Below are 27,174 nucleotides of genomic sequence, written 5' to 3'. Positions count from 1 at the left end.
TCTCTCTCTCTCTCTCCCTCTCAATTCAATTCATTTGTATTGTCAAAGCAATTGTACATACATACATGCATACATGCTAGAAAGTCATTACTATGTTATCTTAAAGGCTAACTAAGCAGAACATATATCATTATAGAACAGAGTCCATAGGTCTACACATGGTTTTAGGGAACAGGCACGTAGGTCATACCGTTTGACATTGTTTCCAAGGTTCTCATCGTAAATAACAAACAGAAATCAAACTAGCTTCTGGCCTGACCTTCTAGCTTGACTCTATCTTTCCGCCTTATATACTTGGTGAATAATTGAGGAAGTAGCACCAAGTGACCACATTAGGCTGCCTGAGGGTTTCTGGGGAGTGTAGTTGTCTAGGGTCGGTTTTCTTCCCTAGAGTGCAGACCTTGCAGCAGACCTGGCCTGACATGTCTGCCATGTATGACCCTGCCCCTTGGTTTGTCCCACATCCTCCCCCCCAGCTGCGACCCCATAGGTCGAGCGACAGCCGCAAAAAAGCATGCACCCGGGACAGCCCATCAACATTCCCCATGGCCTTCCCTGGCCTGTGCTGCAGGGTGAAATGAAAATGTTGGAGACTCAAAAACCACCTCATCACACGGGCATTCCTGTCTTTCGAACGATGCATCCAAGTGAGGGGGGCATGGTCAGTGATCAGGGTGAAGTGCCTGCCCAACAAATAGTATCGAAGACTGTCCAAAGCCCACTTCACTGCCAAACATTCTTCTTCAACTACCAAATAATTTATTTCATTGGATTCCAACTTTCTGCTAAGGAACAACACCGGGTGTTCGTGATCACCCATTCTTTGGGACAAAACCACTCCGATCCCCACCTCAGAGGCGTCCGTCCGGACTATAAATTCTTTCTGAAAGTCAGGTACCATTAAAACGGGGTTGCGGCAGAGCGCCTCCTGTAGGCTCCGGAAAGCCCGGTTTGCTGTATCACCCCATCTAACCATATTGGGTTCTGTAGCCTTAGTCATATCAGTCAGAGGGGCCGCTAAGGTAGCATAGTTGGGAATAAACCTCCGGTAATACCCAGTTAACCCTAAAAATGCCCTAACCTGCTTTTTATTGACAGGCCTAGGCCAAGAGTTTATGGCTTCAACCTTGGATATTTGGGGTTTCACCATACCCCTCCCTACTGTATAGCCCAAGTATTTGGCCTCTTCCAACCCCAAATTGCATTTGGTTGGATTAGCCATCAGGCCTGCTGCATGTATTGAATCCAATACCGCTTGGAGCTGAGACAAATGTGATTCCCAATCTGGACTGTGAATGACCACATCATCTAAATATGCTGCCGCATACGTCCTGTGTGGTCTAAGTATGTGGTCCATCAACCTTTGAAAGGTGGCAGGAGCACCATGCAGGCCAAAGGGCATCACTGTGTAGTGAAACAGACCATCTGGGGTTGCAAAGGCTGTTTTTTCTTTGGCACCCGGGGTCAAGGGAATCTGCCAGTAGCCCTTGGCTAAGTCAATAGTTGAAATATAGCGAGCATTCCCAATATTCTCTAACAATTCATCTACTCGGGGCATTGGGTATGCATCAAACTTTGAAATTTCATTAACCTTTCTAAAATCATTACAGAATCTCCAGGAGCCATCAGGTTTGGAAACCATGACTATAGGGCTGGACCACTCACTGTGGGATTCTTCAATAACCCCTGCCTCCAGCATTTCCTTAACCTCATTTCTAATAGTGTTCCTGCGAGCTTCTGGTACCCTGTAAGGCCTCATATTTACCTTCTTTCCTGGGAGAGACACAATGTTGTGAGAGACTAAATGGGTACGCCCCGGTATGCCTGAGAAAACTTCCCTATTATGTATTATCAAGTCGTTCACCTCCTTCAACTGGTCAGGTGACAAGGCAGCTGCAATATTCACCTTCGGTGTCCCTAGTGGCTGAGGGGGGTAAGTCAACATCAACACTTCCCTGTCCTTCCAGGCTTTTATTAAGTTGACATGATATATTTGTTCTGGGGGTCGGCGGCCGGGTTGCTGAACCTTATAGTTCACTTCCCGTATTCGCTCTATAATCTCATAAGGTCCAATCCACGTAGCCAGAAATTTACATTCTACAGTGGGAACCAACACCAACACCCTATCACCAGGCTGGAACACCCTCAGTGTAGCCTGACGATTATAGGCGAATTGTTGGTGTTCCTGTGCCTGCCTTAGGTGCTCTCTCACAATGGGAGTGACTGTGGCTATTCTCTCTTGCATAGCATTGATGTGCTCGACTACACTCCGGAAAGGAGTGGACTCGTGTTCCCACGTTTCACGGGCTATGTCTAATATCCCCCTGGGGTGCCTCCCATATAACAGTTCAAAAGGCGAAAAGCCCAGGGAAGCCTGTGGGACTTCCCTAATGGCAGACATCAAGTAGGGCAGCATGAATTCCCAATTTTTCCCATCCTTATCGATTACCTTTCTTAGCATGGACTTCAGGGTCCTATTAAATCTCTCAACCAACCCATCTGTTTGTGGGTGGTAGACTGATGTTCTCAACTGCTTAACCTGCAACAATTTACACAGATCGGTCATAACCTTAGACATAAAGGGTGTGCCCTGATCTGTTAATATCTCCCTCGGTATCCCCACCCTACTACACATCAACATTAGCTCTTTTGCAATACCTTTTGAAGCCATGGTCCGCAGTGGAATGGCTTCTGGGTACCTGGTGGCATAATCCAAAATAACCAGTATATACTGATGCCCTCTGGCTGATTTCGGGAGAGGTCCCACCACATCCATAGCTATCCTAGCAAAGGGGGTCTCTATGATGGGCAAAGGGACCAGTGGGCTTCTGAAGGCTGGTTTAGGAGCATGTAGTTGACATTCAGGACATGAGCTACAATGTTCTGTCACGTCTGCATGTACGCCTGGCCAGTAAAACCTCCTCAGGAGTCTATCCTTGGTTTTGTCCATCCCCAGATGTCCCCCCAGGATATGCCCATGTGCCAGATTGAGAACTGTTCGTCTGAATGGGGTGGGAACTAGCAATTGCTCCACAATGTCCACCCCTATCTTATTTACACGGTACAATAGGTCATTTTTTACCATAAAATAAGGATAAGCTGTTGGCGGGTCTGCAGTAGTCATAGGGGTCCCATTTACTACCTTCACATTTTCTTTAGCATAGTGTAGAGTGAGATCTCGCACCTGTGCGCTGCCAAAATCAGTGGGGAGTCCCTCTAACACTGACACTTCTACATTGTCAGCTTCAGGGGTCTCTATGAATGGATTCTCACCCACCCTGCTAGTGCTGGGTTCCTCACCCTCCATAGGGTCATCTACGTCACTACATTCCACCCCTATGTTTTCAGTTTAATTTTCCCCAACCAAAACCTTCACTGTCGACTCAACTGGAACCAGGTCTACTTTTAGCTCTAGTTGTGGGATCAAGGCAACTTCTGGCTTACAGTTTTCAGTGTGCATTTCCAATTTACTATGTTTTCTATCTAGTTTTCCAAAATTAGGAAAATATCGTCCCAGTATCACATCATATGGCATGTTGGGTACCACACCGACTTCGTAATCTAGTTTCCCGGCCTCTGTCTGTATGTTTACAAGGGCTGTGGGATAGGGGCGTGTGTCACCATGTGTGCATGTGATACTGAGCTCCTGATGTCTATCCAGCTTGTTGGTCGCTACTAATTTTTCTGTGACCAGTGTAACCATACTGCCAGAGTCGAGTAGAGCAGCCACTTCTTTCTCATCGACTATCACTGTACACATGTGTTTTGGATTAGGTACTCCGCCTATGAAAACATCCGTCCCAACAGGGCAGGCATAAAATACCGGTTTCTCTTTCCCCATATCACACACATTACATTGCATTGGTTCCTCTCTACCTGGGCAGTGGGCCGCAATATGTCCTACTTTGTCACAATTGTAGCAGACAATTGGTTGTGATGGTGACCCCCTATAACCCTTAGTCTCGGCTTTAGGCCCCACCTTTGCCCCCCCCAGTCTTGCTCTTTTCTTCCAACCCAGCGCGTCATGTTTCCCAGAGTACTTTGGAACCATCTTACCCGGTCCGCTGGTTCGTCATGGCCTGGGGAACGAGTTTTTAACCTCCGGTACATGCTCTGCTGCTCCGGCTGTATAGAACCGCTCTACAATGGCCACCAAGGTGTCAGCGGACAGCACCTCATTCTGGCCAACCCAGCGTCGAACGTCCTTGGGCAAACAGCGTTGGTAGTTGTCAAGGACTATGGCCTCCACCACCTCGGCTGATGAATGGACCTCTGGCTGTAGCCATTTCCTGGCCAGATGGATCAGATCAAACATCTGCGTTCGGATTGGTTGTCCTGGTTGGTAGGCCCACTGCTGAAACCGATGTGCCCTCACTGCGGTGGTCACGCCCAATCGGGTCATTATCTCCGCTTTCAATTTATCATAGTCCTGGGCGTCCTTCAGCTCCAGATCAAAGTACGCTTTCTGTGCATCCCCTGCCAGATAAGGTGCCACAAGCCCTGCCCAGGAATCTTTTGGCCATCCCTCTCTCTGCTGTCCTCTCAAAGGTCATAAGGAAGGCCTCAACATCGTCCTGTTTTGTCATTTTCTGCAGAAAGTGATTGGTGCGGGGAGTGGAATGGGTTGCAGCCCCCTGTGGCCCAATCCTGGTTGCAAGTGCTTCAACACTCTCTTTCAGCTCTTTAGTCACCTTTTCCTGCTCTTCTCTAAACATTTTATTTGTATCATGCTGGACCTGCTGTGCTTCCTGATGCATCCGCATAGCATCCTGGTGAGCCACCTGCTGCACCCTGGTCGCTTCCTGTTGGGCTATTACAGCCTGTAGTTTTTTTTTTTTGGATAAAAAAATTCACTCAGCCAGTCTGGGTTTCATGAGGTGCTGCCCGCATTCTACACCAAATGTGACAAAACGCCTTGGCTGTACACATGTGCGGGTCTTCTCTGTGATCTTCTTAGGAGTAAAAACCAGTCATGACCCAGGGAGGAGGTTGCAAATACAGGGCTGTGCCTGTATGTTTACTTCAAACAAAACAAATCTGAAAACAAAACCTAACTCACACTGGAGTTGTAACTAATCTTACATAATCATTCTATTTTAAACAAAGTCTGGAATAAATAAGTCTTGGCTTTCTCCTTATGAGCTACCTCTGTTTTCCAGATAACTCACCCTATTGTCTCTCACTTCTCTCTCTCTCAGGCCCGCCTTATATACCTGGTGAATAATTGAGGAAGTAACACCAAGTGACCACATTAGGTGCTAGAATGGCTGCCTGAGGGTTTCTGGGGAGTGTAGTTGCCTAGGGTCGGTATTCTACCCTAGAGTACACACCTTGCAGCAGACCTGGCCTGACATATCTGCCATGTATGACCCTGCCCCTTGGTTTGTCACAATACATACATACATACATATACACGGAAAATAAATAATAGAATTATGAATCACAATAAGATGTAATGAAGTACAGAAAAAGAAAATGTAATAAAATGTGATCTTTAATACATACAAATAAAGAAAATAGGTATACCATTTCCAGATTCCTTTTTTGAAATACAATGACATGCATTACAAACGAGTATTTACATTATATTTACAGCCGGTGCTCGTGTGTCACTGTGTCCCTCAGGCTGTGGTTGGCGCTGACATATTGGGCAGAATGTGTCCCTTATTTTGGGCTAAAGCTTTCTGTGGAGGGGAACGTGGGTGAGTTTGTACCATTCTTGGGGGGCTCTGCCTTGTTGGGGCGGAGCTGTGATCCAGGTGAACAGCAGATCGGGCATAGGTGGGCATGTGGGCAGAGGAGTAGGAAGGCCGGTCAAGCAAATAAGCTTGCTAAGGTACGCAGCAGCAGCAAGCAGCCCCCCCATCCAGCCAGCCAGCCAGTCTGGCTGGCAGTGACTGAGTGGTTGACAGACGGCAAGCAACGGAATGTACGTGCTCTGTGATGTCATAGCAGTCAGCTGAGAGAGGCTCGTGATGTCATGGCTGAGCTGGCTGGCTGTCTGGCTGGCTGGCTCTGTGTGTGTGTGTGTGTGTGTGTGTGTGTGTGTGTGTGCGTGTGTCTGTCTGTCTGTCAATTCATTTCAATTCAATTCAAAGGTGCTTTATTGGCATGATCTATCACAATATTGCCAAAGCAGATACAAATGTTCTATCAATCAAGACAAAACATTGCAATACAAGATTCAGTGGAACAAATATAGTACACATTGAAATAAAATTAAGTAGGATATAAACCATATTTGTTGTTTGTATCAAAATTTGTGTCATGACATCAGAAAAATCACTGTTTTTATTTTGTTTTGCAAATGGAGTGCCACAGGCTGGTGTCTACACACTGTCTCGCAGGCTGTGGCAGGTGGATACATATTGCGCTGCTAAGAAGGCAGTGCGCTCCTCCTCTCCCAGCAGGACGGGGAGTTTGCAGCAATCGGGGATCATGCTGAACTCAGGGATATGCATTTTTAATATTTTAAAGTATGTCTCCCTGATTTTTGTGTATTTAGGGCAGGACAGCAGGAAATGCGCCTGTGTTTCGACCTCCCCTAGGTCACACTGGCTGCACAGCCGCTCTTCTCTGGCAACCCAGAATTTTCTGTAGCGGCCTTTTTCAATGGCGAGGCTGTGGTCACTGAGCCTGTATTTAGTTAGATTTTGTCTCTCTTTTATATTTTGGATTTTTAAGTATTCAGCCAATGTAATGTTTCTATTCAGGGCCCGGTAGCATTCCAATTTGTTTTGTAATTCTAATTCGTGTCTCTAATCTTTTGTGTATTTGCTTTTCAGGTACATGTCAATTTTCCCAATTGTAGTTGTTTTGGTCATTGTGTGTTCGGGCTCTGTGAGCCTCAGAGCCGTGGGGGCGTTTCTGTGTACGTGTAAGATGTTTTTATTAAATTCTAGGTGGAATATTTCCATGGGGCTTTTGTCCCAATTGCTGTTATTGAGGTTCATGAGGGGACCCCACACTTCGCTCCCATATAGCAGGATTGGTTGGATGATGGAGTTTAATATTTTAATCCAAATAGTTATTGGTATTGTTGTTTTCCCAAATTGTGTCTTTATGGCATAAAATGCCCGGCGTGCCTTGTCTTTTAATGCGTTTATAGCCAGGCTGAAGCTCCCTGACGCACTGATGGTCAGGCCAAGGTAGTTGTATCTGGTGCAGTGCTCTAATCCAGTGCTGCCCAGAGTGAAGCGGTACCTGTTTCCCTGAGATGGGGCTTTTTTCTGGAAAACCATAACTCTGGTCTTGTCCAGATTGACTGCCAGGGCCCATTTCTGACAGTACTGCTCTAGCAGCGCCAGGTTCTGCTGAAGCCCCTGCTCTGTGGGCGACAGCAGCACCAGGTCGTCTGCATAGAGCAGGAACTTGATCTCTGTGTCATGGAGAGTTAGGCTGCGGGCGTCAGACTGCTCCAACACTGTGGCCAACTCGATGATGTAGATGTTGAACAGTGTTGGACTCAGACTGCAGCCCTGTCTCACTCCCCGCCCCTGAGTGAAGAACTCTGTTCTTGAGTTGCCAATTTGAACTCCGCATTTGTTTTCAGAATACATTGATTTAATGATGTCATAAACTTTACCCCCTACACCACTCTGTAGAAGTTTATAAAATAATCCCTTGTGCCAGATTGAGTCAAATGCCTTTCTAAAGTCTACAAAACAGGCAAATATTTTTCCTTTATTGTTTTGGGTATATTTATTTATGAGGGTGTGTAGAGTGTAAATATGATCGGTTGTGCTGTGTTTTGGTAGGAAGCCAATCTGACTCTTATTCAGGACACTGTGCTTGGTAAGGAAGGCCAGTATCTGGGCGTTGATGATACTGCAGAACACCTTCCCCAGGTTACTGCTCACACAGCTGCCCCAGTAGTTATTGGGGTCTAATTTGTCTCCACTTTTAAAAATCGGGGTGATCAATCCTTGATTCCCGACCTCAGGGAAACACCCGGCTCTCAGCACCAGGTTAAAGAGTTTGAGCAGAGCCTCCTGCAGCTGCGGGCTGCTGTGCTTCAGCATCTCAGGGCTGATGCTGTCGGGGCCGCTGGCTTTCCTGGGTTTGAGGATTTTGAGTTGATGTTTTAGTTCCTGTATTGTAAATGGGTTATCTAAGGGATTTTGGTTATTCTTAATGATTTCTTCCAATTTATTTAGGTTTTTTAATATTTTAACCTGTTCTGGCTTTGGATTGTTTTCAACATTTTGGTAAAATTTTTCAAAGTGTGTTTTCCAGATTTCTCCATTTTGAATTGGTATTTCATTTTTTGTTTTTGGGGTATTTATTCTGCCCATATAGTGGTCTTTTTTCTTACTGAGGAGTTGCTTGTAGTGCCGCAGGGCCTGGCAGTAGCTGAGGCGAGCCTCCTGGTTGTCGGGCTCTCTGTGTTTAGTGTTGGAGAGATGTCTCAGGTGTTTCCTAGAAGTTTCACACTCCTGGTCACACCACTGTTCTTTTTTTCTTTTAGACGATTTCATATTTTGGTTTTTAATTGTTTTAATGTTTGATTTTAAAGCCAGTCTCTCAAATATTTCATTCAGTGTTTTGGTGGCTGAGTTTATTCCGTTTTGGTTTATTTGATAGTGTGAGGATTGATATCTGTCTAACATGTTTTCAATCTCATCACTATTCAGGGCTCTTGTGTAGTTCTCTGTGCTGGGCTCTGACCATCTCTAACTGGGTGGCAGGGAGACCAGTTTTGTGGGAAGTTTGGCTCTGACTTGTGGCTGCGCTGATCTTTTTAGGTAAAGTGTTATTTGGCTGTGGTCTGATAGTGGAGATTGTTGTCTGACTATAAACGCATTGTTGGCTTGTGGGTCCAGGTCAGTTATGGCGTAGTCCACCACACTGCTGCCCAGAGCCGAGCAGTATGTGAATCTCCCCAGAGAGTACCCCCTGGTCCTGCCATTGATGATATATAGACCCAGGCTTTTACATAGGCGCACTACCTGCTTCCTGCTCTTGTTTACCACGCTGTCGTGGCTGTGTCAGTGTGGAGGTGTGTGTGTGGCACAGCGGGGAGTCTCCGAACAGGTGTGTGTTCCCCTCTGTATTGATGTAGTCCATCTCTCTGCCAGTCCTGGCATTGAGATCGCCACACAGCAGTACAGAGCCCAGGGTCTGGAAGTGGCAGATTTCGTTTTGAAGCTCATGAAAGCCTTCCTCATTATAGTAGGGGGAGTCTGCGGGTGGCATATAAATTGCACATAGGTATATATCTGTGTTATTTTGTAGGGTGTCTTTTCTGATTTTCATCCACAGGTGTGTGTCTCCTCTCTGTACTGGGCATAGGGCTGCTCGGAGCTCCTCCCTGTACCACACGATAATCCCCCACGAGGCCCTGCCACACCTGACTTTGGGTTTTTTATAGGAGGGCACAATCAGCTCCCTGTATCCATTGTATCCATCCAGTGTATAGACATATCTGCACAGCACCAAGTCTCTACAAGAATGAAAACATCTGAACTATTTACAGTGTTGATCAGTTCAGGGCCTGTGCTCTTCATTCCAAAAGTTGAGGAGTGTAAACCCTGCATATTCCAACTGCTTATTTTAAAGGACATGTTAATATATTTTATTATACTTGTCTCTTCTACATAAGAAAGTTTAATTTGTGGTCTACAACTGATATTATATTACTATTAATAATTATATATGGATATACATAATAATCACTCAAAGATTTTATCTTTGCATCAAAATATCAGAATAATTAAATCACATTTTTTCTTACTCTCCATCTCCACAACCATATATATGTGTGTTGAGGCTCAGTTAACTCAGCAGTGTGGTACAGATGACACTGAGGAGTTGCCTTATCTGGGCCAGCTGGGCAGCATCGGGCTTCCAGGCTCTGGAAGCCGCTGCTGCGTGGCTGTGTGGCTGTGCTGGTCCCCGGCTGTCCGCTCTGCTGTGCTGGATGGGCCCTCTGGGGATGGGGGGGTGGGGAATGGGGCCGTGGGGTCTCAGGGGCTGGGGCTGGGGTGGAGCCGGTGGCTGGGGATGTGGCCGGGGGCTGGGGGGTTTGCTCCTGGTCTCGAGGTGGGGGTGTGTGGGGTTTCGGCCCAGGGTTGTGTCCTTGAGGACCTTTGAGATGATCCTCACACCCGTCTTGTTGAGGTGGACGTGGTCATACAGGTGATGTGGCTGGATGTCTCAGTGGTGTGCCAGGTGGACGTTGGGGAGGAGGGCACATCTTCGGGACACTTCTGCGTTGATGGCCTGGATGATGTGCAGGGGCACGTCTGTGCGGGGCAGCAGTGTGGAGATGGAAATTTTGGCAGTTGGGAATTCCTCTGTGGCTTTCGTTGCTACCTGTCTCAGGGCTGAGGCCACATCGCCCCTGCGGGCACTCAGGTCGTTAGTGCCGGTGTGGATGAGGATGTGTTTGACTTGGCAAAGCCTCCTCTTGGAGAGCAGCTCCAGGGCTCTCTGTGCTGTGGAGCACCAAAGCTTTTTCACTTTTCGGCCAGGGAAGAGTCGCCTCTCAACCAGGAACTTCCCATTGGATTCGCTCAGAATGACCACCTCTGCGTTGACCTGCTACTCCGGGTTTGCGTCGGGAGTGGTGGGGGCAGCGGGTGTGTTTTGGGGGAGTGGCGTTTCAGGGGGTTGTGTATTAGTGGCAGGTCTGGTGATAGTGGGTGTGTCAGGAGTGGTGGGGAGTGTGGGTGGATCAGTGGGTGCGTCAGGGGTTGGAGGTGTTGTGGGGTCAGTGCAGTGCAGTCTCTGTGCTCCAGTGATGTGTAGCTCCTCTCTTAGCTCCTCCAGCTGGCTCTGCAGGCTCCTTAGCTGGCTGTGCTGGGGTGTCCTGGTCAGCTCCTCCCTCGCTCTGCGCAGCTCCGTCCTCAGGGTTTGGCTCTGCTCCTCCAGGTCTCTCACTGCTGCTCTCAGCTCATGGATCTCAGCCTTGTGCTGCATCTTTAGTCTGTGCATCTCATCCCGGAGCTGATCGCACAAGGAGGTCTGGGCCAGGGTGCTCAAGGTCTGCTCCCTGAACTCCGCAAACTCCAGCTCCAGCACTGATAGGCATTCCTTTAGTGTTTTAATGTTGCTGGAGAGTTTTGGGGAGACAGGGGGGCAGTCTGTGGGAGATGGGGCACTGTCTGGCTCCGTGTGGCTGGGGGCAGACTGCAGGGTGGCCGGCTCTGGCTCTTGTTTCTCTACCTCAGTCTGCTGCTTTGAGGTGTGGAAGCCGAGAGCTAATTGGTCCAGGCTGCTCTCGCTGCCCTGCACCATGATGGTCCCGTTGTGGTATACATTAAAAGTGAGCATCACACTGTCTGTGTCTTTCTCTACCAGCACTGAGATCTGCCTGCCTCTGCTAATGCCCCTCTTGTTGTTATTGGGGTATGTCTGGCACAGGGTTTTGTGAAAGGCGGTGTAGAACAGTAGATTGTTCTTGACCCTGTTTTCTCCTTTACCGGTGTAGTCTAGGATGAGGGTCTCAGGAGATGCTCTCATCACAGCTTGTTTGTAGTCCTTCTTAGCCTGTGCAGAGCGAATGTCTTCAGGGTATCGGATTTCAAAAGGCAGCTCTGCAGTCAGACTGCTGTTTGATAGATTTCTATCAGTCTCAGTGGCAGTTGGGCTCTCTCCTACTGTCACTCTATTCAAATCGGAGCTCTGCATTTTCATTGGCTGAGTCAACTACTGAGAATGCTTATTTATTTTATTAATACATATTTTTTTGTGTAATTATTTGTCTCTTACCTCCAATTCTTGTCTTCAGCTTTTCTTTTCTGACTTTTCTTCCTGAACTGTCTCTCTGCTTTCTTCTTTTTGTGTTTCTCTTAAAATTATTATTTTTTGAATACTTTTTCTTCTGAATTTCTATTCCATGTCTTCTGTGTATGTTTATAGTGCTATATATTCATTTGTAAATGACAAATTAAATCCGCTTATGTATAAAAACAAATGTTTTTTAGGAGCTCATTTTCCTCCCTCTCTCTCTCTCTCTCTCTCTCTCTCTCTCAATTAATTTCATTTGTATTGTCAAAGCAATTGGACATACATACACATACATACATATACACTCACCTAAAGGATTATTAGGAACACCTGTTCAATTTCTCATTAATGCAATTATCTAATCAACCAATCACATGGCAGTTGCTTCAATGCATTTAGGGGTGTGGTCCTGGTCAAGACAATCTCCTGAACTCCAAACTGAATGTCTGAATGGGAATGAAAGGTGATTTAAGCAATTTTGAGCGTGGCATGGTTGTTGGTGCCAGACGGGCCGGTCTGAGTATTTCACAATCTGCTCAGTTACTGGGATTTTCACGCACAACCATTTCTAGGGTTTACAAAGAATGGTGTGAAAAGGGAAAAACATCCAGTATGCGGCAGTCCTGTGGGCGAAAATGCCTTGTTGATGCTAGAGCTCAGAGGAGAATGGGCCGACTCGATTCAAGCTGATAGAAGAGCAACTTTGACTGAAATAACCACTCGCTACAACCGAGGTATGCAGCAAAGCATTTGTGATGCCACAACACGTACAACCTTGAGGCGGATGGGCTACAACAGCAGAAGACCCCACTGGGTACCACTCATCTCCACTACAAATAGGAAAAAGAGGTGAGACATTCAGATGGTAGAGTCAGAATTTGGCGTAAACAGAATGAGAACATGGATCCATCAAGTCTTGTTACCACTGTGCAGGCTGGTGGTGGTGGTGTAATGGTGTGGGGGATGTCTTCTTGGCACACTTTAGGCCCCTTAGTGCCAATTGGGCATCGTTTAAATGCTACGGCCTACCTGAGCATTGTTTCTGACCACGTCCATCCCTTTTTGACCACCATGTACCCATCCTCTGATGGCTACTTCCAGCAGGATAATGCACCATGTCACAAAGGTGGAATCATTTCAAATTGGTTTCTTGAACATGAAAATGAGTTCACTGTACTAAACTGGCCCCCACCGTCACCAGATCTCAACCCAATAGAGCATCTTTGGGATGTGGTGGAACGGGAGCTTCGTGCCCTGGATGTGCATCCCACAAATCTCCATCAACTGCAAGATGCTATCCTATCAATATGGGCCAACATTTCTAAAGAATGCTTTCAGCACCTTGTTGAATCAATGCCACGTAGAATTAAAGCAGTTCTGAAGGCGAAAGGGGGTAAAACACAGTATTAGTATGGTGTTCCTAATAATCCTTTAGGTGAGTTCATCGTAGCTCTTAATACTCTCTATCTGTCTGGAGGAGATTTAATTGAAGTATTGTACACGCACCCAGCTACTGTCAACACCCTTTCCTGCACTGATATTTTTTCCTCCATTATTCTATATATTTTTTTTTTTTTTTGCTGGAAATTCCGTCAATACCCGCCAGCCTTTAAGAGACATCATGCAGCCAGACATCTCGGCTTGCGGCCACACCGTCCTGAATGCGCCCGATCTCGTCAGATCTCGGAAGCTAAACGGGGCAGGGCCTGGTCAGTACTTGGATGGGAGACCTCCTAGAAATACCAGGTGCTACAAGCTTTTTACGTCTCCTGGGTAACTTCATCGTAGCTCTTAATACTCTCTTTCTGTCTCCAGGAGATATAATTGAAGAATTGTACACGTACCCGGCTACTTTCAACACCCTTTGCTGCATGATATTTTTCCATCCATTTTTCTTTTTTTTTTTTTTTTTTTTTGCTGGAAGTTCCGTCAATACCCGCCAACCTTTAAGAGACATCATGCAGCCAGGCCTCTTGGCTTGCGGCCACACCGTCCTGAATGCGCCCGATCTCGTCAGATCTCGGAAGCTAAACGGGGCAGGGCCTGGTCAGTAGTTGGATGGGAGACCTCCTAGTAATACCAGGTGCTGCAAGCCTTTTACGTCTCCTGGGTAACTTCATCGTAGCTCTTAATACTCTCTTTCTGTCTGGAGGAGATATAATTGAAGAATTGTACACGTACTAGGCTACTTTCAACACCCTTTGCTGCACTGATATTTTTCCCTCCATTTTTCTTTTTATTTTATTTTTTTGCTGGAAGTTCCGTCAATATCCGCCAGCCTTTAAGAGACATCATGCAGCCAGGCCTCTTGGCTTGTAGTCACACCGTCCTGAACGCGCCCGATCATATCAGATCTCGGAAGCTAAACGGGGCAGGGCCTGGTCAGTACTTGGATGGGAGACCTCCTAGAAATACCAGTTGCTGCAAGCTTTATACGTCTCCAGGGTAATTTCATCGTAGCTCTTAATACTCTCTTTCTGTCTCCAGGAGATATAATTGAAGAATTGTACACGTACCCGGCTACTTTCAACACCCTTTGCTGCACTGGTATATTTCCCTCTATTTTTTTTTTTTTTTTTGCTGGCATTTCCGTCAATACCCGCCAGCCTTTAAGAGACATCATGCAGCCAGGCATCTTGGCTTGCGGCCACACCATCCTGAACGCGGCCGATCTCGTCAGATCTCGGAAGCTAAACGGGGCAGGACCTGGTCAGTACATGAAAGTGAGACCTCCTGGAATTACCTAGTGCTGCAAGCTTTTACGTCTCCTGGGTAACTTTATCGTAGCTCTTAATACTCTCTTTCTGTCTGGAGAAGATATAATTGAAGAATTGTACACGTACCCGTCTACTTTCAACACCCTTTGCTGCACTGGTATTTTTCCCTCTATTTTTCTTTTTTTGTTTTGCTGGCAGTTCCGTCAATACCCGCCAGCCTTTAAGAGACATCATGCAGCCAGGCATCTCGGCTTGCGGCCACACCATCCTGAACGCGCCCGATCTCGTCAGATCTCGGAAGCTAAACGGGGCAGGACCTGGTCAGTACATGAATGTGAGACCTCCTGGAAATACCTTGTGCTGCAAGCTTTTACGTCTCCTGGGTAACTTTATCGTAGCTCTTAATACTCTCTATCTGTCTGGAGGAGATTTAATTGAAGTATTGTACACGCACCCAGCTACTGTCAACACCCTTTGCTGCACTGATATTTTTCCATCCATTTTTTTTTTTTTTTTTTTGCTGGAAGTTCCGTCAATACCCGCCAACCTTTAAGAGACATCATGCAGCCAGGCCTTTCGGCTTGTGGCCACACCGTCCTGAATGCGCCCGATCTCGTCAGATCTCGGAAGCTAAACGGGGCAGGGCCTGGTCAGTACTTGGATGGGAGACCTCCTAGAAATACCTGGTGCTGCCAGCTTTTTACGTCTCCTGGGAAACTTCATCGTAGCTCTTAATACTCTCTTTCTGTCTCCAGGAGATATAATTGAAGAATTGTACATGTACCCGGCTACTTTCAACACCCTGTCCTGCACTGATATTTTTCCCTCCATTTTTCTATTTATTTATTTTTTATTTTTTGCTGGAAGTTCCGTCAATACCCGCCAGCCTTTAAGAGACATCATGCAGCCCGGCCTCTTGGCTTGCGGCCACACCGTCCTGAACACGTCCGATCTCATCAGATCTCGGAAGCTAAACGGGGCAGGGCCTCGTCAGTACTTGGATGGGAGACCTCCTGGAAATACCTGGTGCTGCAAGCCTTTTACGTCTCCTGGGAAACTTCATCGTAGCTCTTAATACTCTCTATCTGTCTGGAGGAGATATAATTGAAGTATTGTACACGTACCCGGCTACTTTCAACAGCCTTTGCTGCACTGATATTTTTCCCTCCATTTTCCTTTTTTTTTTTTTTTTTTTTTTGCTGGAAGTTCCGTCAATACCGGCCAACCTTTAAGAGACATCATGCAGCCAGGCCTTTCGGCTTGTGGCCACACCGTCCTGAATGCGCCCGATCTCGTCAGATCTCGGAAGCTAAATGGGGCAGGACCTGGTCAGTACTTAAATGTGAGACCTCCTGGAAATACCAGGTGCTGCCAGCTTTTTACGTCTCCTGGGAAACTTCATCGTAGCTCTTAATACTCTCTTTCTGTCTCCAGGAGATATAATTGAAGAATTGTACACGTACCCGGCTACTTTCAACACCCTTTTCTGCACTGATATTTTTCCCTCCATTTTTCTTTTTTCTTCATTATTTTGCTGGAAGTTCCGTCAATATCCTCCAGCCTTTAAGAGACATCATGCAGCCAGGCCTCTTGGCATGCGGACACATTGTCCTGAATGCGCCCGATCTCATCAGATCTCGGAAGCTAAACGGGGCAGGGCCTGGTCAGTACTTGAATGTGAGAACTCGTGGAAATACCTGGTGCTGCAAGCTTTTTACGTCTCCTGGGTAACTTTATCATAGCTCTTCATTCTCTTTTTCTGTCTGGAGGAGATATAATTGAAGCATTGTACACGTACCCGGCTACTTTCAACACCCTTTGCAGCAGTGGTATTTTTCCCTCCATTTTTCTTTTTTCTTTTTTATTTTGCTGGAAGTTCCGTCAATACCCTCCAGCCTTTAAGAGACATCATGCAGCCAGGCCTCTTGGCATGCGGACACATTGTCCTGAACGCGCCCGAACTCATCAGATCTCGGAAGCTAAACGGGGCAGGACCTGGTCAGTACTTGAATGTGAGACCTCCTAGAAAAACCTGGTGCTGCAAGCTTTTTACTTCTCCTGGGTAACTTTATCGTAGCTCTTAATACTCTCTTTCAGTCTGGAGGAGATATAATTGAAGAATTGTACACGTACCCGGCTACTTTCAACACCCTTTCCTGCACTGATATTTTTCCCTCCATTTTTCTATTTTTTTTTTTTTTTTTAATGCTGGAAATTCCGTCAATACCCGCCAGCCTTTAAGAGACATCATGCAGCCAGGCGTCTCGGCTTGTGGCCACACCGTCCTGAACGCGCCCGATCTCGTCAGATCTCGGAAACTAAAAGGGGCAGGACCTGGTCAGTACTTGGATGGGAGACCTCCTGGAAGTACCAGGTGCTGCAAGCTTTTTACGTCACCTGGGGAACTTCGTCGTAGCTTTTAATACTCTCTTTCTGTCTGGAGGAGATTTAATTGAAGAATTGTACACGTACCCGGCTACTTTCAACACCCTTTACTGCACAGATATTTTTCCCTCCATTTTTCTTTTTTCTTTTTTTTTTTTGCTGGAAGTTCCGTCAATACCCTCCAGCCTTTACGAGACATCATGCAGCCAGGCTGCTTGGCTTGCGGCCACACCGTCCTGAACGCGGTCGATCTCATCAGATCTCGGAAGCTAAACGGTGCAGGGCCTCGTCAGTACTTGGATGGGTGACCTCCTGGAAATACCAGGTGCTGCAAGCTTTTTCGTCTCCTGGGTAACTTCATCGTAGCTCTTAATACTCTATTTCTGTCTGGAGGAGATATAATTGAAGAATTGTACACGTACCCGGCTACTTTCAACACCCTTTGCTGCACTGATATTTTTCCCGCCATTTTTATTTTTATTTTTTATTTTTTCTGGAAGTTCCATCAATATCCGCCAGCCTTTAAGAGACATCATGCAACCAGGCATCTCGGCTTGCGGACACACAGACCTGAACGCGCCCGATCTCGTCAGATCTCGGAAACGAAACGGGGCAGGACCTGGTCAGTACTTGGATGGGAGATCTCCTGGAAATACCAGGTGCTGCCAGCTTTTTACGTCTGCTGGGTAACTTTATCGTAGCTCTTGATACTCTCTTTCAGTCTGGAGGAGATATAATTGAAGTATTGTACACGTACCCGGTTACTTTCAACACCCTTTGCTGCACTGATATTTTTCCCTCCATTTTTCTTTTTTCTTCATTATTTTGCTGGAAGTTCCGTCAATATCCGCCAGCCTTTAAGAGACATCATGCAGCCAGGCCTCTTGGCATGCGGACACATTGTCCTGAATGCGCCCGATCTCATCAGATCTCGGAAGCTAAACGGGGCAGGGCCTGGTCAGTACTTGAATGTGAGAACTCGTGGAAATACCTGGTGCTGCAAGCTTTTTACGTCTCCTGGGTAACTTTATCATAGCTCTTCATTCTCTTTTTCTGTCTGGAGGAGATATAATTGAAGAATTGTACACGTACCCGGCTACTTTCAACACCCTTTGCTGCAGTGGTATTTTTCCCTCCATTTTTCTTTTTTCTTTTTTAATTTTGCTGGAAGTTCCGTCAATACCCTCCAGCCTTTAAGAGACATCATGCAGCCAGGCCTCTTGGCATGCGGACACATTGTCCTGAACGCGCCCGAACTCATCAGATCTCGGAAGCTAAACGGGGCAGGACCTGGTCAGTACTTGAATGTGAGACCTCCTAGAAAAACCTGGTGCTGCAAGCTTTTACGTCTCCTGGGTAACTTCATCGTAGCTCTTTATACTCTCTTTCTGTCTGGAGGAGATATAATTGAAGTATTGTACACGTACCCGGCTACTTTTAACACCCTTTGCTGCACTGATATTTTTCCCTCCATTTTTCTTTTTTCATTTTTTTTTGCTGGAAGTTCTGTCAATACCCTCCAGCCATTTAGAGACATCATGCAGCCAGGCCTCTTGGCTTGCGGCCACACCGTCCTGAACGCGCCCGAACTCGTCAGACCTTGGAAACTAAACGGGCCAGGGCCTGGTTAGTACTTGAATGTGGGACCTCCTGGAAATACCTGGTTCTGCAAGCTTTTTACGTATCCTGTGTAACTTTATCGTAGCTCTTAATACTCTCTTTCTGTCTGGAGGAGATATAATTGAAGTATTGTACACGTACCTGGCTACTTTCAACATCCTTTGCTGCACTGATATTTTTCCCTCCGTTTTTCTTTTTTTTTTTTTTTGCTGGAAGTTCCGTCAATACCCGCCAACCATTAAGAGACATCATGCAGCCAGGCCTCTCGGCTTGTGTCCACACCGTCCTGAACGCGCTCGATCTCGTCAGATCGCGTAAGCTGAACGGGGCAGGTCCTGGTCAGTACTTGGATGGGTGACCTCCTGGAAATACCAGGTGCTGCAAGCTTTATACGTCTCTTGGGTAACTTCATCGTAGCTCGTAATACTCTCTTTCAGTCTGGAGGAGATATAATTGAAGAATTGTACACGTACCCGGCTACTTTCAACACCCTTTGCTGCACTGATATTTTTCCCTCCATTTTTCTTTTTTCTTTTTTTTTTTGCCGGAAGTTCCGTCAATACCCTCCAGCCTTTAAGAGACATCATGCAGCCAGCTCTCTAGGCTTGCGGCCACACTGACCTGAACGTGCCCGATCTTGTCAGATCTTGGAAGCTAAACGGGGCAGGGCCTGGTCAATACTTGGATGGGAGACCTCCTGGAAATACCTGGTGCTGCAAGCTTTTTAGTCTCCTGAGTAACTTCATTGTAGCTCTTAATACTCTCTTTCTGTCTGGAGGTGTTATAATTGAGGATTTGTCCACGTACCCGGCTACTTTCAACACCATTTGCTCCACTGGTATTTTTCCCTCCATTTTTCTTTTTTTTGCTGGAAGTTCCGTCAATACCCGCCAGCCTTTAAGAGACATCATGCAGCCAGGCTTTTTGGCTTGCGGCCACACCGTCCTGGACGCACCCCGTCTCGTCAGATCTCGGAAGCTAAACGGGGCATGGCCTGGTCAGTACTTGGATGGGAGATCTCCTAGAAATACCAGGTGCTGCAAGCTTTTTACGTCTCCTGGGTAACTTCATCGTAGCTCTTAATACTCTCTTTCTGTCTGGAGGAGATATAATTGAAGAATTGTACACGTTCCCGGCTACTTTCAACACCCTTTCCTGCACTGTTATTTTTCCCTCCATTTTTTTATTTTTTTATTTTTTATTTTTTGCTGGAAATTCCGTCAATACCAGCCAGCCTTTAAGAGACATCATGCAGCCAGGCATCTCGGCTTGCGGCCACACCGTCCTGAACGTGCCCGATCTCGTCAGACCTTGGAAACTAAACGGGCCAGGGCCTGGTTAGTACTTGGATGGGTGACCTCCAGGAAATACCAGGTGATGCAAGCTTTTTACGTCTCCTGGGTAACTTCATCGTAGCTCTTAATACTCTTTATCTGTCTGGAGGAGATATAATTGAAGTATTGTACACTTTGTCTTAGGGACAGTCTGGCTAGCAGTGACTGAGTGGTTGACAGACGACAAGCAACGGAATGTACGTGCTCTGTGATGTCATAGCAGTCAGCTGAGAGAGGCTCGTGATGTCATCGCTGAGCTGTCTGTCTGTCTGTCTGTCTGTCTCTCTCTCTCTCTTTCTCTCTCTCTCTCTCTCTCTCTCTTCCTCTCAATTCAATTCATTTGTATTGTCAAAGCAATTGGACATACATACATACATATATATATATATATATATATATATATATATACATACATACATACATCCATACATGCTAGAAAGTCATTATAATGTTATCTTAAAGGCTAACTAAGCAGAACATATATCATTATAGAACAGAGTTCATAGGTCAACACATGGTTTTAGGGAACAGGCACGTAGGTCATACCGTTTGACAATGTCTCCAAGGTTCTCATCGTAAATAACAAACAGAAATCCAACTATCTTCTGGGCTGACCTTCTAGCTTGACCGTATCTTTCTTAAGTATACAAGAGAGAAAAACAGGTGTAAGAAAATAATTTCTAATTTTCCTTCTACACATATATACATACATACATACATATGTAGCGTTATGTTGGGTGTATTTGGATAAGAGCATTTGGGCTCTGAGCTGAAGCACTGATCTAAAGAAGACCTCTCCCCCCCCAAAGTTATCAGATTTCCTTAGCTCATCAGCTTGGAACTGGTTTGCATCAAAGTGACAGTTTTGGGGAGGATGGCACCGAGAAGAGGCCAAATAGTTTGGAATTCTGCTATGAGATGTCTGGAGAAAGGGGCCTGTAGGTGATAAAAACTCTTTGAAGTGGATGAGAGACGAAATCCCGACATAGAGCTACGAACCCAGGCCAACCGGCATTTCCAAAAGATGGCATGGATTGACATCAGTCATAAATAAAGCCTCCCTCCAATAGGACACTAGGGGCTGAAACCGAAATCCAATCTCAAGAACTCAGGGACCAATCACCTACTGATCTGACAGACTATAAGGAACAGCGGACAGTCTTTCTCTCTCTCTCTCTCTCACCTGAACCAGAAACTCGCTGCCACAGCTCAACCTGTAGCTCTGTTGCCAGAACCGGAATCAGAAACCAACCAAGTCTTTGCCGGCAACAGAAGAGTTAAACTGGGAGAAGGAGATTGAGCGAAGAATTATTTTAAAGGACTTTATTAAATAAATAACTTCACAGACCCACCTGATCAGTGGAGTTTTACAGCTGGACAATTGACTAAGTCGACTGAATACGAAAGTGTCAGTCACTTAAATAGCTATTTGAGTCTTAAGAAACTTGACCCTTGGAACAAACAGGGCCCTGCTTTCCTCAAAGACTTCGTCTTCAAGTAACTACGGTGGAACCATGCTTACAAAGAAGATTTTGTGCACAACCTTGGAGCCTTCAAACCAATGGAAAATCTGTTTGGAAAAGACTCTACATTCGCGAAACCCCAACTTCCAGGTGCATCGACTGAGTGGAAGTTCTTGGACAAAGCCGAACCGGACTGCCTTTGTTCCAAACCACACGGACCTCGTGCCGTGTGCTGTTATCTGAGCCCGAAGCCAGAGAGGCCTCTCTGCGACGAAGTTCACATAAGTTTAACAGTTTGGAGTTTGTGATTCATGACATTTGAGAAATCAATTAGAAATGTTAATATGTGATTCATAACTCTAGAATGTGTAATATCATTTAGTTTTCTTAAATATAAATGTGAGTTGCATTAAACTGTTTTGTTGATAATTTTAGAAATAAAATCTGTCAACGCCGAGAAATATCTTCTCATTCCTGTTTAACTGTTTAGTCTGAAATTGACACAAGTTAATAGACATTAGATTATTGGTGGCCCTGCCTATCCTTAATCATTGAATAATAATCAGTTAAGGGAAATTGTGGTAACAAATAGGATCTTTCTCGGCACCTAAACGTAAATGAGACTGATATATATATAACGAGAAGTTACCTGACATAAATACTAACCTGCGTAGTTATTTAATGTCTGACTAATAATACTAACGAGAGACTCACCTTCGTCTTACTAACCGGTATTGTAGTCAATGTGTTTATAACCTTTTTTGTTTAACGATTTGTTAAACGGAATGTACGTGCTCTGTGATGTCATAGCAGTAAGCTGAGAGAGGCTCGTCATGTCATCGCTGAGCTGGCTGGCTGGCTCTCTGTGTGTGTGTGTGTGTGTGTGTGTGTGTGTCTCTCTGTCTGTCTGTCTGTCTGTCTGTCTCTCTCTCTCTTACTCTCTCTCTCTCCCTCTCAATTCAATTCATTTGTATTGTCAAAGCAATTGGACATGCATACATACATACATACATATATATGGAAAATAAACAATATGTGTACATCTCTTTCTGCATTAGTGGTGCCCTCACAGATGTGCAAGTTACATGACAGACAGACAGACAGACAAACACACACTTTCACACACAGACAGACAGACACAGACACACACAGACACACACACACATACTTTGACAGACAGACAGACAGACACACGCATATTATGGGTCTTTGTTGGGTAGTGAAATGGGTAGCATCAGTCGCAGTGTGGGTAATGTCAGGGAGCCAATCATAGTCCCCGTTATTTGCATATCGTGGCGCAAAGCATTCTGGGAAAAGCAACTAAACACGTTTAGTCATGTATTTGTCCATAGTTTACACATGAGATGAACGAGACAGTATGACGTATTGAGCACCTGGGATTCCTCATGTGTATGTGAGGGGCAGAGGAACCGGATCCCAAGTGTGCGTCCCAGGTGCTATAGGTTTCAAAGCATGCAGGGGAATAGGCACCCCACCCTGACACAAAGAAGACTGGATAGGGAGATATAAATAGCAATGGGGAGACTCTTGTACTTGGTGTGGCTCTATCCATATAGTGGGGCCAGCAGGTGCAGCAATAGAAGCTCAGCCTGGGGAGATGGATTTAGCATTTCCTCTCCATTTTGATAACTATCCATAATCATTTCTGCAAAATACTTCTATGATACCTATGTATGTTTTTTACTTGTACTATATTATACTATCAAGTATCAGTGTACACATACAATGTGACCTGTTACATTAATACAGAGGCCACGGAAGGCCAGATCACTAATAGCCACTGTCCCCTGATATTACACTTTTTTACAATCACTTTGGCACTCATTTCAGAACCTTGATGTCATTTTTCAAAACTCTAGACACTAAACTCACACCCGATGATCAAAATGCACATTTTTCAAAACTCTAACACTTTTTTACAATTGCTTGGATACAATACACATCAACCTCAGATCATTTGTTCATTGAACTAAAATGACACAACTTAACATCAAAGTATTACCATTTCAAAATGCAATTCACACATTACATCTGAGATCACTGTCTATTCATTTCATTACAAAGATCTAACTATCAATTGATACAGCTGCTCAAAATGATAAGTGACTGTTGCATTACTCTTAATGCATAGTTTTATGGAAACTGACAAACAATATTCCATGTTTCGATCATGAAAGTTTCAGGATAATGAGATCCATTGACATCAATAAACGAGGAGCATGAACCAGTTGGACTACATTATCTATGGATGTAATATTTCATCATCATTCATCATCATGTAGCACTTTTCCACACCATGTTTGCAGTGTGGAAGGAAAGTTAGAAATTTTTTCTCTAATACCTGTTTTTCTCTCTTGTATACTTAAGAAAGATAAGGTCAAGCTAGAAGGTCAGGCCAGAAGGTAGTTTGATTTCTGTTTGTTATTTACGATGAGAATCTTGGAGACAATGTCAAACAGTATGATTGAAGTGCCTGCTCCCTAATCCATGTGTTGATCTATGAACTCTGTCCTATAATGATATAAATTCTGCTTAGCTAACTTTTAAGATAACATAGTAATGACTTTCTGATTATAACCAGCTCTTTGATTTTTGTGTATAAAAGCTCTGACTGTTAAAATGAAGGCAGAGCGACTTTGGGATCTACTTGAGTCACTGTTCCTCTCCACGCTGCGTGTATTAAAGGCATTGCAACTAACGCTCCAACCTGGTTGAAGATGATTGTTCTTCCACATCAGATTTGACATTACTGTATGTATGCAGGCCCTTGTAATTGCTTTTCCAATACTGCCAACTGGTTATTGATGATTGATTTCACATTGTGGTACGAGTATCGAGTGAAATGAGTGCTATCCACCCCAGCAACACAGTGATAACATGGAGCCGGCAAGTCATCCAGGTCACAATAGAGGTCAAGCAGTGGGAGGAGGAAGACGTGGTGGTCAAAGGAATGGAAGGGGACATGCACCCCTTCTGAGAGGTGGTCGTGGGCCTCGTCATAGAGGAGGGCTTAGGCCTCACCAGAGAGGCAGCCATGGGCCTCATTTGAGAGGTGTTGGGGGAACGTGGTAGAGGACAAGGCCACGGACCAGACAGCGGCAGCAACAGCAAATAGTGTCCAGTGAAATCCGAGAAATAGTTGTAGAGCATGTTGTAAATCATGGCATGACCATGACTGAGGCAGCTACAATGATTCAATCAAACCTCAGAATCAACTCAGGATCAACTGTGGCCTCAATCATCAGAAATTTCCGTACTGAGAAGCGGCAAGTCTTCAGCATGCACTAAACATTAGGCTACTCTCAATTGTCAAATGACTGTATACTGCATACCAATGTGTAGCACAGAGTATAGTGTGCCTTTTGAAAGAAATGCAGACAGAGTGAAGCAGCTGATGACTGAGTATGTTCAGGTATGTTCAGTTTCAAGATGCCTCTTGTGAAAAATGGTTGTGAGAACCTGAACCTGAACACAGGGCTGATGGAAATTCAGAAGTACAGTAATCAATCCTTTGTTTTACACTAAGCCAGGTGAGGAACACTGCAGTTGACATTTTACTGTAGTTTTGTTCTTTTTTGTAGCTAATTATTGTTGCATGGCTTCAAAGAAACCTATGGTGTGATTTGATTGTATTGCATCAATACATTTCAGATTTTGTTCAATGATTCCACTGTGTCTGTAGTATTCTCTCTACTAGTCCTTTTACAGTGATGTATTTATATGTAGTACCATAATGAAACATGTATCACATATTTTGTACTACAATATTTAATGATTGTACGAACAACTACACAGTGAAACTATCGGTATCTTCTGTGTGGGTGATCTAAATAAATGTTACTATGGTATTTCATGATAAATGAATTATTTGAACCAACAAGTCTGCAAGTGCAAGGTTTCTTTAAAGATATGAATGCACAATGCAATGTTTTGAACATTGGACAGCCTGTGTTACAAGTGATGACCGTTTTGAGTTTTGTGTCTAGAGTTTTGAAAAATGACATCAAGGTTCTGAAATTAGTGACAAAGTGATTGTAAAAAACTGTATATTCATCCTATTTAATGTGCTCTTTTAAAATGTACTTTTCTTTTTTATGTTGCCATTTCTGTTCTACCAATGTTTCAGTTGTTAGCCAAAGATTGACAGAGTACATCTCATACACACAGGCCAGACAGCAAGGATTTCTTTTTGAAATTCAATTACAAATGCTGCATGAACTCATCAATACGATTAGAGCTCCTGAAAGCAATATAACTAACTCACTCTACAGCATCTCATTAGCAGTGAAAAGAAACCAAGAAAGTTGGGACAGTCGACTGTTTACCACTATGTAACATCACCTTTTCTTTTAATAACACTTATTAAGCACTTGGGCACTGAAGACACCACTTGGTTAAGTTTAGCAAGTGGGATTTCCCCCCATTCATCCATTATGCATTTCCTCAGCTGCGCAACTGCACAGGGCCTTCGTTGTCTTAATTTGCACTTCATAGTGCGCCACACATTCTCAATTCGGAGACAGGTCAGGACTGCAGGCAGGCCATGCTAGCACCCGCACTCTCTGCCTATGCAACCATGCGCTTGAAATCTGGGCAGAATGTGGTTTGGCGTTATCCTGCTGAAAAATGCAGGGATGTCCCTGGAAAAGACGATGTCTGGATGGCAGCATATGTTGCTCCAAAATGTGTACATCTCTTTCTGCAAAAATGGTGCCCTCACAGATGTGCGAGTTACATGACAGACAGACACTCATACACACTGTCACACCCACACACACACACACACTTTCACAGACAGACACACGCACACACACTCACTTTCACACAGAGACAGACACACAAACACAGAGACAGACACACACACACTCACTTTCACACAGAGACACACAAACACATACACTTTCACACAGACACACACACACATACATACATACATACATACATATATAAGGAAAAGAAACAATACATTTAAAAATCACAAAAAGATGTAATAAAGTACAGAAAATCTAAATGTAATAAAATGTGATCTTTAATACACACAAATATGTATGGCTGGTCGGATGCGTCTTGGACTCGGGTTCCTCTTCATTACGTATAATGCTTTTGCCTTTTGCTATAGCTTTCCGTGGAGGGGATCGTGGGTGAGTTTGTACCATTCTTGGGAGGCTCTGCCTTGTTGGGGCGGAGCTGTGATCCAGGTGAACAGCAGATCGGACATAGGTGGGCATGTGGGCGGAGGAGGAAGGCCGGTCAAGCAAATAAGCTTGCTAAGGTACGCAGCAGCAGCAAGCAGCCCCACCATCCAGTCAGCCAGCCAGTCTGGCTGGCAGTGACTGAGTGGTTGACAGACGGCAAGCAACGGAATGTACGTGCTCTGTGATGTCATAGGAGTCACCTGAGAGAGATGTTTGTGATGTCATCGCTGAGCTGGCTGGCTCTGTGTGTCTTGCTGGCTGTGTGTGTGTGTGTGAGAGAGAGAGAGACTTTTTGACTTTTATCAGACTTCATTGCCTGTTTGCAACACGCAATAATTCATACAAAAGAAAATAAATAAATAAATAAAAAATAGTGTTCCCCTTTGTTTGTCTCCCCCCAACAAGCATTAACTCCGCCACTGATCTGTACACTTTTAAAGAAAGCAACCCAATACACACAACAAAACAACCATCAAATACTAAACCCTATAAATGAATTACATAATAAAAACCAACTCCCCGTCATACAATTCACAAAGGGCATCATTAATACACCAGACCTGTTCAAAACTCTCCAAATCATTCATCAGCCTGTAATAGTTAAACTCTAGTCTGACTCTGCACTTGACCAGCATGGCAAACACTCTCACTGCATCCTCACTGCCCTCCCCACACACTCTGTTCTTCCTAGTCTTATAGACGGCCATTT

The 27,174-nt window shown here is 45.1% G+C and overlaps 4 non-coding genes and 17 pseudogenes across 4 annotated transcripts; all 21 read left to right on the top strand.

The window, feature by feature from the left end:
• The first annotated feature begins 13,369 nt into the window (after positions 1 to 13,369).
• On the top strand, positions 13,370 to 13,488 carry LOC136740243 (5S ribosomal RNA). The gene has a single exon (XR_010813081.1). It is a non-coding gene; the product is annotated as a 5S ribosomal RNA (ribosomal RNA).
• Positions 13,489 to 13,706: 218 nt separating this feature from the next.
• Positions 13,707 to 13,825, top strand: LOC136740204 (5S ribosomal RNA). The gene has a single exon (XR_010813069.1). It is a non-coding gene; the product is annotated as a 5S ribosomal RNA (ribosomal RNA).
• A 216-nt stretch (positions 13,826 to 14,041) lies between these two features.
• Positions 14,042 to 14,160, top strand: LOC136740063 (uncharacterized; annotated as a pseudogene).
• A 209-nt stretch (positions 14,161 to 14,369) lies between these two features.
• On the top strand, positions 14,370 to 14,488 carry LOC136740229 (uncharacterized; annotated as a pseudogene).
• Positions 14,489 to 14,697: 209 nt separating this feature from the next.
• LOC136740114 (uncharacterized) lies at positions 14,698 to 14,816 on the top strand (annotated as a pseudogene).
• A 210-nt stretch (positions 14,817 to 15,026) lies between these two features.
• On the top strand, positions 15,027 to 15,145 carry LOC136740258 (5S ribosomal RNA). The gene has a single exon (XR_010813096.1). It is a non-coding gene; the product is annotated as a 5S ribosomal RNA (ribosomal RNA).
• A 221-nt stretch (positions 15,146 to 15,366) lies between these two features.
• Positions 15,367 to 15,485, top strand: LOC136739986 (uncharacterized; annotated as a pseudogene).
• A 220-nt stretch (positions 15,486 to 15,705) lies between these two features.
• LOC136740108 (uncharacterized) lies at positions 15,706 to 15,824 on the top strand (annotated as a pseudogene).
• Positions 15,825 to 16,040: 216 nt separating this feature from the next.
• Positions 16,041 to 16,159, top strand: LOC136740090 (uncharacterized; annotated as a pseudogene).
• Positions 16,160 to 16,375: 216 nt separating this feature from the next.
• Positions 16,376 to 16,494, top strand: LOC136740215 (uncharacterized; annotated as a pseudogene).
• A 220-nt stretch (positions 16,495 to 16,714) lies between these two features.
• LOC136740053 (uncharacterized) lies at positions 16,715 to 16,833 on the top strand (annotated as a pseudogene).
• A 217-nt stretch (positions 16,834 to 17,050) lies between these two features.
• LOC136740071 (uncharacterized) lies at positions 17,051 to 17,169 on the top strand (annotated as a pseudogene).
• Positions 17,170 to 17,384: 215 nt separating this feature from the next.
• Positions 17,385 to 17,503, top strand: LOC136740206 (uncharacterized; annotated as a pseudogene).
• A 216-nt stretch (positions 17,504 to 17,719) lies between these two features.
• On the top strand, positions 17,720 to 17,838 carry LOC136740089 (uncharacterized; annotated as a pseudogene).
• Positions 17,839 to 18,055: 217 nt separating this feature from the next.
• Positions 18,056 to 18,174, top strand: LOC136740214 (uncharacterized; annotated as a pseudogene).
• Positions 18,175 to 18,388: 214 nt separating this feature from the next.
• On the top strand, positions 18,389 to 18,507 carry LOC136740187 (uncharacterized; annotated as a pseudogene).
• Positions 18,508 to 18,720: 213 nt separating this feature from the next.
• LOC136740169 (uncharacterized) lies at positions 18,721 to 18,839 on the top strand (annotated as a pseudogene).
• Positions 18,840 to 19,055: 216 nt separating this feature from the next.
• On the top strand, positions 19,056 to 19,174 carry LOC136740112 (uncharacterized; annotated as a pseudogene).
• Positions 19,175 to 19,379: 205 nt separating this feature from the next.
• LOC136740124 (uncharacterized) lies at positions 19,380 to 19,498 on the top strand (annotated as a pseudogene).
• Positions 19,499 to 19,719: 221 nt separating this feature from the next.
• Positions 19,720 to 19,838, top strand: LOC136740032 (uncharacterized; annotated as a pseudogene).
• Positions 19,839 to 26,339: 6,501 nt separating this feature from the next.
• Positions 26,340 to 26,454, top strand: LOC136740245 (U5 spliceosomal RNA). The gene has a single exon (XR_010813083.1). It is a non-coding gene; the product is annotated as a U5 spliceosomal RNA (small nuclear RNA).
• The last annotated feature ends 720 nt before the right edge of the window (positions 26,455 to 27,174 follow it).

Source organism: Amia ocellicauda, unplaced genomic scaffold, assembly GCF_036373705.1.
Source record: "Amia ocellicauda isolate fAmiCal2 unplaced genomic scaffold, fAmiCal2.hap1 HAP1_SCAFFOLD_63, whole genome shotgun sequence".
NCBI lineage: Eukaryota > Metazoa > Chordata > Actinopteri > Amiiformes > Amiidae > Amia > Amia ocellicauda.
The sequence above is the reverse complement of the archived record's forward strand: the minus strand, read 5'-3'. Positions and strand labels throughout refer to the sequence as shown.